General features: G+C 34.3%; 1 protein-coding gene across 2 annotated transcripts in view; it reads left to right on the forward strand.

Annotated features, from left to right (window-relative positions):
* The window catches only part of LOC117211256 (glycogen-binding subunit 76A), a 93,650-nt gene that overhangs the window by 35,489 nt on the left and 45,563 nt on the right, over positions 1–12,598 (forward strand). The window lies entirely within an intron of this gene.

Genomic DNA, 12,598 nt, shown 5'->3' on the forward strand with positions numbered 1-12,598 from the left:
ATATATTAAATGAATTTCGTGTAAATAACTATAATTGTTTATAATCTGTGGAATATATAGCAGAATCCATAAAAATACGATATCCACAGCAATGAAATATTCTATATTACAGAATACAATATTCTATTGCAAAGATAAGTTGTGTTGCGTATTGACACAAGTATACCATACGGTTATAGTCTGAACAATAAGATCAATCTGCTTTCAGAATATCATTCAACTTCATCAACAAAATTATCAATAAAAATATCCAAATATTTTTGAACGATAGCATTCATATATGTGTTTGATCCTCAATCAATAATTATTTATTACAATAACATGCCAGTTTAGGACTCTAGAAGCAGTTCCTTATCAAAATATACAATATTTAATTGTCAGTTTGTAAACACATTAATGTACAATTATTTTAAAACAATAACTAGTTATATAATCAGTGAATAAAATGCATCTCAGGATGAATAACATTTTGAGTAATTCCGCATTTCTCTGACAACAATGCATTGACGTATTCATAGAATTTTCCATGTGGCAGTTAGTCATCGTGTTCCTCGACAGCTGACAATGAATGAACGAATTCTTCTTTTCTTCCAGCGTAGCACTTTGTTCGAGATAGGGTGTAGCTTTATTGCCATGCAAATGCAAGTAATACCGATAACTCTGATAATTGACCCTTCTTCACTCGAAATAGCATTATTGAACACTTCGTATATATATGCATACGGTATACTAGCTTTTCTAATAATAGTTATGTTACTGGCATTCTTATACAAAATTTGGAATTTCTGAATTTTCTGTTAGAATGAAAAGGACAGAAATGATAAATTCGATTAATAAAATATGCAACGTAATTACGATGAAGCAAGTTTCCATCCTTATTTTCACAATTATATATGCTAATTAAGATTGAAGAATTATTATTATTAAAAATTATTGAAATAATACAGAAAATTGATAACTATTCAACAATTTTGAGATTGTCACGCATTTCTTCAATATAAAATAGAAATTATCTTTACTCCTTTAAATAATTCTACAGAAATTTGCATATACTAACAAAAACTATTGTGTGTATAATAATACAAAATAATAATACAAAAAACAAATAAGAAAAATTCTGAAACTATTGTAAATATCTCGAATAGGAAGTAGAAATTATTGTTATTCTCACAAATAATTTTATAAATAATTTATACACCTGTTTTTGCCTGAAGATAAATCTTTCATACCGTCATATAATGCACGTATTTTATTACAAATATATACGATGTGTGCTGTTGTACATTTTTACTTGCATCCGTCGTATATTATAATTTACAATGCAAGGACAGATTATTGACCCTTAGCGAATTGACACACGTGACATTCTCCTTCTTAAGGCAATTTAATATTGAAAAGCCGCGGCGATAACCTTGTCGGGTCGTTTGATTGGATATTAATGGATATTAATAATTTCATATGATTCGCGTAAAAAACAATGGTCTGTCGAGAAGACGGCAATGTCACACAAATAAATCGGACATCCCCTTGTCGCGTTGGTGCCTCACGAAACTTCTGGCCACGCGATTGCTTCATCGTCCTTGCATACTTATGAATACAAATTTTTTGAATAACCGTGCATTCTGATGCACCAGTCGTATTTTTTTCCTTTCATTCCTACCGGTCATCAAACGGGACGACTCGTTTCTTTTACGTAATGAAACGACGAGGAACGAACGAGGACTGTAGTTCTTTTACTTCCATGTTCGAATGTGGTTCACGATTTTTTCCTTTTTTCTTTTTTTTTTTCTTATATTATACGATTTAATTATTTCGTTCAGAGGTGCAATCGTGCATTTTTGGGCGGACTAAAGTTACCGGTTTCTTCTTTGAGAATTTTCTACCGACGTATTTCGTGCTTTTTCTGTGTTCGTTACACGTGTTTTTTCTTCTTATGAATTATCAGTAAGTTGTTAAGATGTCGCTTCAGGACGTGAAAAAGTGTTCAATATTTGCGGTCTTCTTCATTTGCATACTAGAAGTAATGTTTCATTTTGCGTACAGCCGACATTCTGATGCTTATCTAAGACAAATATCTCGTCGGTGGTTAATTTGTCATCGGTTGCTGTGATACGTCAAGGAAGTTAATATAGTTTTTACTTTTGACAAATTAACAGGTTTCATTTGTCTTGGATAACGTTCTATTTGTATTCTCATCCTTACGAAGTTTAACTACAATTAATAAGTTTGTTATCTTAAAACATAAAATTATGGTATCGAATCAAGTTAAAATTAGAATATGAATTTTGTAAACGTGCTTGTTTTTCAAATCGTTTAATTGAATGGAAATTGAAATTTTTATTTACCGATTCTATTATGATGGAAGAAAAATAGCATACACGCCATGCTATAAGCACGAGATTCCCAATCTATGGGTCGCGACCCCAAGGGGATCGCAAAGTGTTTCCTGGGGGATCGCCGAGGTTATTTTTACTTGCATTATACAATTATTTCTATAGAAATTTTGTACTCAATTATTATTATAGGAAATGTTATTGCATAGAATTTCAGTCCTTGTTTGTTTCAATATAGGTTCCGGTATGTAAATTTTTATCTATGCAAAATATCAAACAAATATTAAAATATTACATGAAATTCAATTTAATATTCAAATTTTATTTGATGTCTTAATACTTTTTAATATTTCGCATAAAGAAACATTTATACGTTCAGATCTATAGTAAAATTAAATAAAATTTAAAGTATTATTAAATATTGTGAAGTCTTGTTAGAAATGTCTTTTTACGCCAATATGTGTGACTAGAAGTTATAGATCATTTAGTAAATAATTACAATAGCATGTGCGACTCGAAAAAGGTTCATAATTTTTTTACTTAAATTCATAAAATAATTAAATTAAATTAAATTGACAATTAAATACATAAAATTTTTATTAAATTCTTATTAAAGAAATAAGTCGAAAGTGGAGAAACTGAGCTTGGTCTGACGCTGTGTAAACCGGAAGTATTGCGAAACTTTGTAGGTTCTACAAATGCGTCTGTGCGTTTTATTACAATTGCGAATAGTACCGTAAACTCGTAAACGTACGTATACGTAATATGCGTGTCGCAGATGTTTCACGACCAGACGCATTAGAATACGCACGTTTATGGTTGTGCGTAAACGCAAACGCCTTTGTCAAAACGTGTTTACACGAACTTACGGCGAGCTTGATGATAGTCAATCGTGCGGAATATAGCGAATGTTTCAGCAATAAATATTTTTATTTCTACACCCGATAATAATAAAATACGATGTGATATTGGAGGTCAATAAATGTCTGCAAAGTGTTTATTTTAATGTTCGTTGCGTAAAGTAATATTGCTTATTCATCAGTTATGCATTATGTTCATGTTATCAGTAGTTCGTCGAAACAATCTGAGACAGCTTTATCTTGGTTTTGGTACAATGACCCACGAAAGTTGCAATATGAAGATTGTTTATTATTCGTTGTAGTTTTTGGATGAAATTTCATTAATTCCAGTTAATATTGCTTTTAACGTGTAAACTATTAAATTATCAACTCTCAGGCTAACAGATGATACGATATTATTCAATGACAAGTGAATCGATATTGTACGTATTGCACACGATATGATATGATACGACGATTATTTTATTATGACGTACATTTTAATCAATCGGCACATTTATTTTTCATTTATGTAAAATTGTACGCATCAGTATTTGTAATCTGTGTATTTCATGTACGTATGGGTATTTGGAAATGAAAAATTTCTAAAGTTATAAATCTAAATTACAATGTTGATTTATATATATATAGATAAATAGTTAACGCAATTTTATTTATCAGAATAAGTCGTGATGAGAAACATTTTTCTCTGTCTATAGTAAAGTTATTTAAAAGTTTTATTAATTCCATATCTTTCAAGTTATTCTTTTATTTGATCTAGAGACAAAATATTTGTTTCTCTTATCTTCCTGTATATTTCAAAACTACCGGTTATCAAAGTATTAGTTATCTAATATTATACGTCATGTTCATCTATCAGGCACTAACGTGTTTTGTTTTACACGTTAAATAACGTGAAAATCAGAAAACCGATATAAATTAATTTATCTCCTTTTCATGCAATTTTCATGTATCGATTAGATCCTGTCGTAGAGAACTCAAGACACGAAAGGTATACTGGAAGTTGCTTAAAAATCACATTCTTCCCTGGTTCTTATGTAGTTCAATTTTTATCTTATCACGGGCTGGGATCTTTTTAAACTTGAAACTTATAATTATCATTAATGGTGCATTCATTACTTGCATGTACGTAGGTACTACATCGCATGATTACTATTATGCTATTTAACTTTCATAGCACTGATGACGACAACATTAAGCGTGTTACGAGATAAAGTGTCTAAGGATAGATAGCGGTGTAATTTATTAGTGTAAAATATTTAACATTAGGATGCTAAGAAGTGCAGGTATTTTATCATCTTTTTTTCTACATGATAGAAACCGCGCTGATACAGCACTTAGATATCTAAGGGAATATAAATTAAGTCCCGGGAAGCATTCAGGTCACAGTGGGATAAGATCGAAAAATTATAAGTTACGTTTATTAGAAGGGGACCCGGGGTAACTTTCTCACAGCTTTAGTCGCGCGGTGCATGAACTTTAACGTTAAGTTCAAGACACTCTTGTAACAAACTCAAAGCTGCACGCTCATTACGTGCATCTAGCAAGCACAAGCCTTTAAATTTCTAACTTTAGCATCGGCTTAGCTGTTTAAATGGCACGGGAAACAGCACGACCACTTTCGTCTGAACAGTGTGGTTTCTGTGGAATTGTAGAACAGATAGCAACTAACACATTCCTGTCATCGAGTATATTTCACCTAACACCAAAGTGCTAGATTAAGAACTTTCCATAACCGATCATTTTATTCTCCTGCTGCATCTTACGATAGCTTTGTTTAAAAAATAAAAAGGAAATTTTTATATATTTCATTTATTTATTTTATATATGTATTTCATATAATTGAAGAAAGAAATGAGAGTTCGAGAAAGCTGTGAAGCAAAGTCGAACCATCGTTATACATTTTCACAGGAAATTAGTTTTGTATACGATCGACATTAATTTTGCAATATAATCGACATTTGTTTTTATGATTTAACAATAAACGTGATCTCTGTACCTGTTATCGAGTTTCTTACTTAAAATGTTAAATATTTAAGCTGTCCAATTTTTACCCACGCTAATTTCATAAGGTTCAAAGCTGCCAATGTTTCCCAAAACTTTTACGTTTTTTCTTTGTAATGTAAATTACCTAACAAGAAACGAGCTGAGAATCTAATTAAAAATTCATGGTATTTCATAATAAGGTTCTATGATACAGTTATTCTTTATCTGATTTATTCCATAAATCAGCGATAGATTTGAAAGCTTTTTTGCTATGTGGCGAGCAGAGATGCCGTGGCTTTAAAGAACGTACTCCATCGTGGCAAATTTTCTTGCACGCTCAAACTCCACTCGCAACATGCACGCGGAGATCTACACGCGCGTCTATTCTGGACAAAGACACGATGTCCCCGTGTCTAGAGACGAAGTGACGCGTATCTTTGCCAACGCCACGAATATACACCCGAATCACGATAAAGGGATAGTTGTCATGAATATGGTTACGACTCTTGATCATAGTGATACACGAAGGACGTCAGTATTCGCTATTCACGACGTGCGACTAAGTCACGCCAAGATTCTCTTCTAATGTATCAAATAATAATCGTAGTACGTAGGATAAGTTTTAATTAATAAGTTACACAACTTTTAGTAAGAGATCGATACGTATTCAATCGATCGAAAAGCAACCGTTTAGAATCATCTCAGCTACATCTACATCCTTTTAAATATTTATTACTGAACGTAAAACCACATTCGATATATCGTATTTAATTACTTTAACTGTACATTTTGTAAAAACAGCTATAAATGATCATTTACCACTCGTTCGATCATTTTTCTCACAGCCGTGTTTAGACAATGGTATCTTGTAAATTACATTTAGTTTACAAACATACTGAAATTAAAAGAACACGCTCGACAGTATCCACTCAAAAACGTTGGATAATTTCAATTTTAGAGATTCAATAAGGCGCCATATAAAGCGATAGCTTGTAGCCAGGCGTCGGTAATTGGTGGAAAAACAGCGAAACACGTGGAGCGACGCTGGAATTAAGGCAAAAAGCCGATGACTCTGGTAGGCCGAACGGGAATGTGGCGATGAAAAGTGCGGTGAAAAGTGTCACAAGCAGAAAGACAAGACGCGGCGCTCGGATAGTAAAGAAGCGATGCACGCGCTCGACGCATCGGTCTAACGGTAACTGCTTCCTTTTACGAGATTAACGATCGCGATCCTGTCGTTTTATTATCGAAAATCCAGCGGTGTAGCGCATCGCATCGAGTCACGGCGGATATGGCGATCTAATCTGCACGAAGACGTACGGCAGCCGGATTTATTCGTGGTTCAGCGATCCTGTTGAGCGCGAACCTGCACGTTAAGGTCCCTTATAGTCGTCCGGGCTCGTTGCGCGAAACTCTCCCAAGCTTATCGCTATGGTCCAGCTACGAAACCGGGAAACAAAACGGGCCCCGTTGTGCCCGCCACTTTACTGAAGTTACTAACAAGCCTTCTCTTCTCCTAGTATATACACCACCCCCGTCACCCTCCGCGTACACTCCTTCCTTACGTTTTGCCGGCCGAGCCGGCTGAAAAAAGAGTACCGACACACCACGAGCGGAGAGAAAGAGATTTATCAGCGAACCACCGCGAGACTAGCAACCCGATAGACGTGCAGATAGGCCGTCGTTTAAATAAATTACCCTCCAAAGGCTTGGCTGCCCTGAACCTTCTTCTCTCTTCTCTTCTCTTCGTTTCGCGCTCGCGCGAGCTTCGTCTTAGACTCGTTTTAACCACTTGCCACATACCTGTTGCTACACACCCCCTCGTGTTTCTTCTCGTTTGATCTACTTTCAACCATTATTTCACGTTGCTGGATTATCTCGCTGCTCGTTCTCGGTAATTGATATTCTCTTCAAGCCTGTTTTGTGGGCGATGAACGCTGGTTTGTCGGATTAGCTGTTGATTCTTTGTCGCCTATCTCACGCACATATTTAATGGTTAGGTTCGTTGAGGAGATTTTAGGTAAAAGCAAGTATTTCTTGGGATGGTTTTTTTTTAAAGATTTCATACGAATAAGAATTTGAGGTGTTCAGGGTTTCCAAGGTTTTTAGGATTTGGTAGAATAGTGATATATGGAACGTGTATTGTTGGACCTCTGACGAAAGGAAAGAACAGGTTTTCGTATGACATTCGGAAAGATATTTTCATACGAAGAGCTAAGGATCGTAACGGCGTAAGCCAATTGTTACTTTTCGTGAAACGGTGTTCTGCGTTTGTTATTACGAACAATTCACGCTGTTTTTTCAAATTATGAAAACATATCGCGACAGAAGATGAAATTATAATTCGACTAATCACGAAACTAAAAGAACTTAAGAAAAGCAAGAATTGACCTACATATTATTATATAATATTCAATTCCAATTCTTAAAAAATGTCAAGTCTTGACTTTCATCGTTGATTTTCGATCCGACGCATGTTTCGCTGATTTCGAAATTTGGTTTTATGAAATAAAAAATCGAAGTAGCATATAGCTGTTAATCTCCTTGCGCGGATTTCTCGATTTCTTAAGGAATTATATTCGATGGAGTATTTCACCACTTCGCGTTACATGAATTTAATTTTAAGGGACTCAGTCTTTCCTCTGGATCTGCAGACATGTGGCGGAGAATATTTTTCGCTTTATCTGCTTATCAGCTTGCTCCCCTGTGTTTTTTTACCAATGTGTCGGCAGTCCCCAGCGCTGAAATTTTTGCATATTTCAACAAGTATTTCATTTTCGTGTTCTTTCGCGGTGGCTGTCGGATAAAAATCGAGATACGGTTTATCTATTTAGTACCACTGTTAAACGAACGCTACCGTAACATTTAATCTGCGTTATCATTACGCTCGTGTTATCATTGCGTGTATCTGGATGAAAAAACGTCGAGTATTATTATCAATTTTTCAACCTTAACGTGCATTGAACTGTATGACTAACTAATACGTAGACAAACACTGTTAAACTTACATACACGCGAACAATTATCTTTTCTATGTAAGTCGTATATGTTTATTTGTACATTGTTAAAATTTAACGTTTAATGAACTTTGTCTATGATGTACAGAATTAACAACATTCGTGATGGATGAGATAGAAAAATTACTATTGACATGATGTTATACGTTTTTTTATATGATTTTATTTCTCGTATAATTGACAAAGAACAATACACATATTATAACGGAAATTATGTTATAATTGAAACGTGCTATGTTAGACGTATAAAGAGCAAAATTTCGATACTTCATTTAACGAATCGAAATCTTTTTTTCGAAGCATGAACTCAAATTACAGCAATCGCGATAATTAAATGTATTGGGTTGGCAACTAAATGGTCATTAGGTGGTATTGACAAAATCCGCAATCATTTAGTTGCCAACCCAATATATTCAAACTCACCTAATTCGATTCGAAGCTGAATGACAATTACCACACCAAAAACTACAGGTAATGGGTAAAATCTATTGAACTTTTATTATCCGATACAATGATCTCTGACTGTTTTTATTTATAACGTCTTTGCGTAAAATTGGAGATAGATTGGTAAGATTTGTAAATGATTACATTTCCCCTATGTTTAAGCTTTATGAAACCATAAAGTTTAAAGTTTGAAAGCTGTGCTATTAAATAAGCGAAAGATTTTCTAACAATTAACTTAAACATTTCTCAGAAAGGGACGCATATAAATTTATTACTTCATCAAATTTATTTTATTTCGCGAATTAAGAAGCATAATTTCTCGAAGGGGCTAAAAAGGAAGTTGGGACGTTTTGCTTACGTTTCGTAAGAGTATTACAATCTGGAACTCGTAAGTCGTGCCTTCTGTATCTCTCACACGATTATAACAAGCGATACTCGAAATTTGTCTCTCTCTTACTACCTATCACGCGAGATTTAACCGCTGGTGTCATTGTGCCGAACATACACAATTTTTTTCCTCTTTTCTCCGCTTCATTTAGCGATGAAGCGTTTAAAGAGAGAAACGAGATTGCTTGCGCGAGGTTATCGCAGTGGGATTACCAATAAGCGCCTTTTTCATTGGTTACGTTTGACCGATCGCATCTATTTTCCAGTAATTAACGCGTTAATTAAGATTCGTTCTTCGAGGCTTCGCCGATATGTGGGGCGTGATAAATGCCAAGTACGTTCGACATGCACCGAATTTCGGACGTTGAGAGGATTCTCAAAGCTCTTGAGTAATATTGGTTTGGCAACTAAGTGATTGCGCATTTTGTCAATATCACCTAATGACAAAATCCGCAATCACTTAGTTACCAACCCAATAGATATTTAAATTATATGACCGTGAATGTTTATTTACATTCGTATTTTTACGTACACTGGTTCATCTAGTTTTAGGAATATTTCGCTTATTTCCGATAATATTAAAAAATGTTTCAGGTTCAAGTTGAATGGTTTTGGGAGAAACGTAATTTGACGTGATTAGCTTTTTCGTAGATGAACGCGTAGAAGATGTACGAACATCACCAATGTTCAATTAGTCGATTCAACTGGACGTTCTCCAGATAATGGACAATATCTGCTAGACTAATATAGTTCTGCGACATAAGTAGGTTAATACTTTTTCCTGGAGAAAGTCCAGCTGAATCGACCAACGTATTAAAAAATATGCGATTTCGTTTAAGAATGTCCTCTACGCATTCGTCTATGAAGATGGTAATTCGTTCTTGAAATATTCTTCGATATTATCAAAAACAAGCGAGATGTTCCAGATAATAAAATTAGGTGAACCAGCCATTGGTATAGAAAAAAATTTGTTTCAACCAAAGAAAGAGATATTTTGCGAAAGATTTGCACTGAAAATACTATTTGTATAATTCTAGCAATTTTTGATCGCGATAGATTATTGCTCGTTAATAACGAAATAGTGATAACGCTGTAATAATTTAACGACGCATTGAACCTTACTCAAAATGACTTTGGATTCCTTCAACTCTGACTCTGAACGGCTCTCTCATGATTCTTTCATGACTCTCGACAACTCCATAGCTTTTCCTCGAATCATATTGTACTTCTAAAACTTCGTAACCACAGTACACGTTCTTCTCCCAAACAATCAAACTTCCAAGCGGCACAGTGCATTTTAAAGCTCTACGTGACACCATCCCAAATCTTCACTTGCGTTCTTCAATTCACTCTTTACTCACAACCAATAATCTATTCCAGCACGAATATTCGTTTGGTTCTCAGTCACGATGGAAAACTTTTTTTAAAAAGTTCTTGACGATTGTTTCAAACATTAGGGTTTGGACTACCAGCGGTAAGTACAGTATTGAGAATTAATAAAAGATTATACGATTTGCATCTGAATAATACACTGTTCATATTTATTAGAAGATGTTTCACACATTTGATACGAATCTATCGAACCTAGAAGATTTTGTCGTTTCTGTTTGCGGTCTTTAACAATGAATAAAGAAGATTACACCGATTTGAATCGAATTTGTACTGAGAAAAATAAGGTTCAGTGTCGTTGTACGAAAGAACGTGAGAGAACTGTCAGTGTGCGCTACATTCGGTCGAAAGTTGTCTCGCCAATAGGAACTTGACATTGTATTTGTTCGTATGATACACAGACGCGAGCCAATTTTTATCTGTTGCGTAAGGTGCGAAACGATGAGCATTGCAAACACAAAGTATAACTCTTCCCGAGTTCTCAGCCTTGTGTTATTTTTAATTAACCAGAATAGGTCAAGGTGCGAGTCTAATAATCGAAACAGAGTTGTCAGAGTTTCGGTCTCGTTCGATTGGACAAATACCTCGTGACGAATAGTTGTTTTGTAAATACGTGCACGCGTCGAACAATTGGAGAATTTTTCCAGATTTTTCTTATATGAGTCATATCCAGCGCGAACATTTCTATCGCTCGAACGAGACGAATTCTATTTCAGATTCGCTTAGACGATCGGATTACCGTGCTATACGATATTTTAATAGTTACGTCGATAGTACAGCGCATCGATTATCTAACCCATATCCTTGTAAAAATTACCCGTGGCTTGGCAAACGCAATACAATCCCGGCGATCTCGGTCGCGACGGTGCGTTATTGCGTGATAACCTGCGCCAAAGAACGTATATGTTTTATTCACACCTGCCACTTCCTCGTTATTTGTCTCCATAGAGATGGGCATTTTTCTTTCAACAGCGAATGTAACGATACGATAATAGTACAGATTCTAACATATTCGCATATGCAAGAATAGATTGAGATTAATTTTTGAAACGTGCGGTAAGATATAGGTTGTTCCATTTATAGATTCTATATTCCAATAGATCTCGTTGATGCTCGATATGAGAAAAATGATCGCAAACATATTGGAACGTATTGTCTCGTTAAACTTGAGAGGTGGGATCGTGGTGATACCGGATATGTTAAAATCGTGTGAATATTATTTATGTAGTAATAATAATATCATAATATACGTGACGATATAATATGTAGGTGTATAATGTTATAATTGTAATAATAATAATAAATGTTGACGCAACTTTGACATATCCTGTATCGGAAATTATACGAGCAAGTTATTTATATTGTCGACTTAATTGAGCTATCGAGTTTTCAATTTCTTTATACGCGTATCTTTATGTATTATATTTTTATCTAGTTTCGATTCTTTGAAGAAATAAGGCGAATTTTAATACAAATTTTAAGGTCAGCTTTATATGTGATGTTTTGATATTAGTTAATGATTAAAATGACGAAAGTATCGCTATGGGAAACCGCATAGTCTTACGTGTGCCATCATTTATGTACCTTGAAATAACATTTCTTTTGTTTTCTTTTCGCATGCTTTCTACTTGCACGACGGATCGAAATCCGGTTTTGTGTAAACTTCAATGTTTTATGTCTCCTGTACTCATAAAATATCCTTATATTTCGTACGAAACATTTTGGTTTCACGTAATACTTGAAGGAAAATTTCAGGTATATTTAAATATAAATAATAAATATTGATTTATTTGTTAAACGTTATAATTTAACGAACAATATACAGTACAAATAATTTATTATAAATATTGTATTTAATCATTATTATATCGTGAACGTTTTATTGAAATAGTATGAAAAGTCAGCCGAAATTAAACTCAAGTAGAAAAGGATCGTCTGTCGCCAGACAAGGCGGTACACGTATGACTCACTCTATGCTCTATAAATCTTCGTACTTGCATTATTTACAAACCTTATACATCAAATATTATTTATATTGATAAGATCTTTATAATTACGTAATTAACGTTAATTAAAAATATTTATTAATCCATAAAAATGTAATAGCACGTGATTCAAGATTCATAATCCCTTAACATCTGCATCCATATAACGATACAGATAAAATATCTCACGTGTATAT

Source organism: Bombus bifarius, unplaced genomic scaffold (assembly GCF_011952205.1).
Source record: "Bombus bifarius isolate JDL3187 unplaced genomic scaffold, Bbif_JDL3187 scf7180000008225, whole genome shotgun sequence".
NCBI lineage: Eukaryota > Metazoa > Arthropoda > Insecta > Hymenoptera > Apidae > Bombus > Bombus bifarius.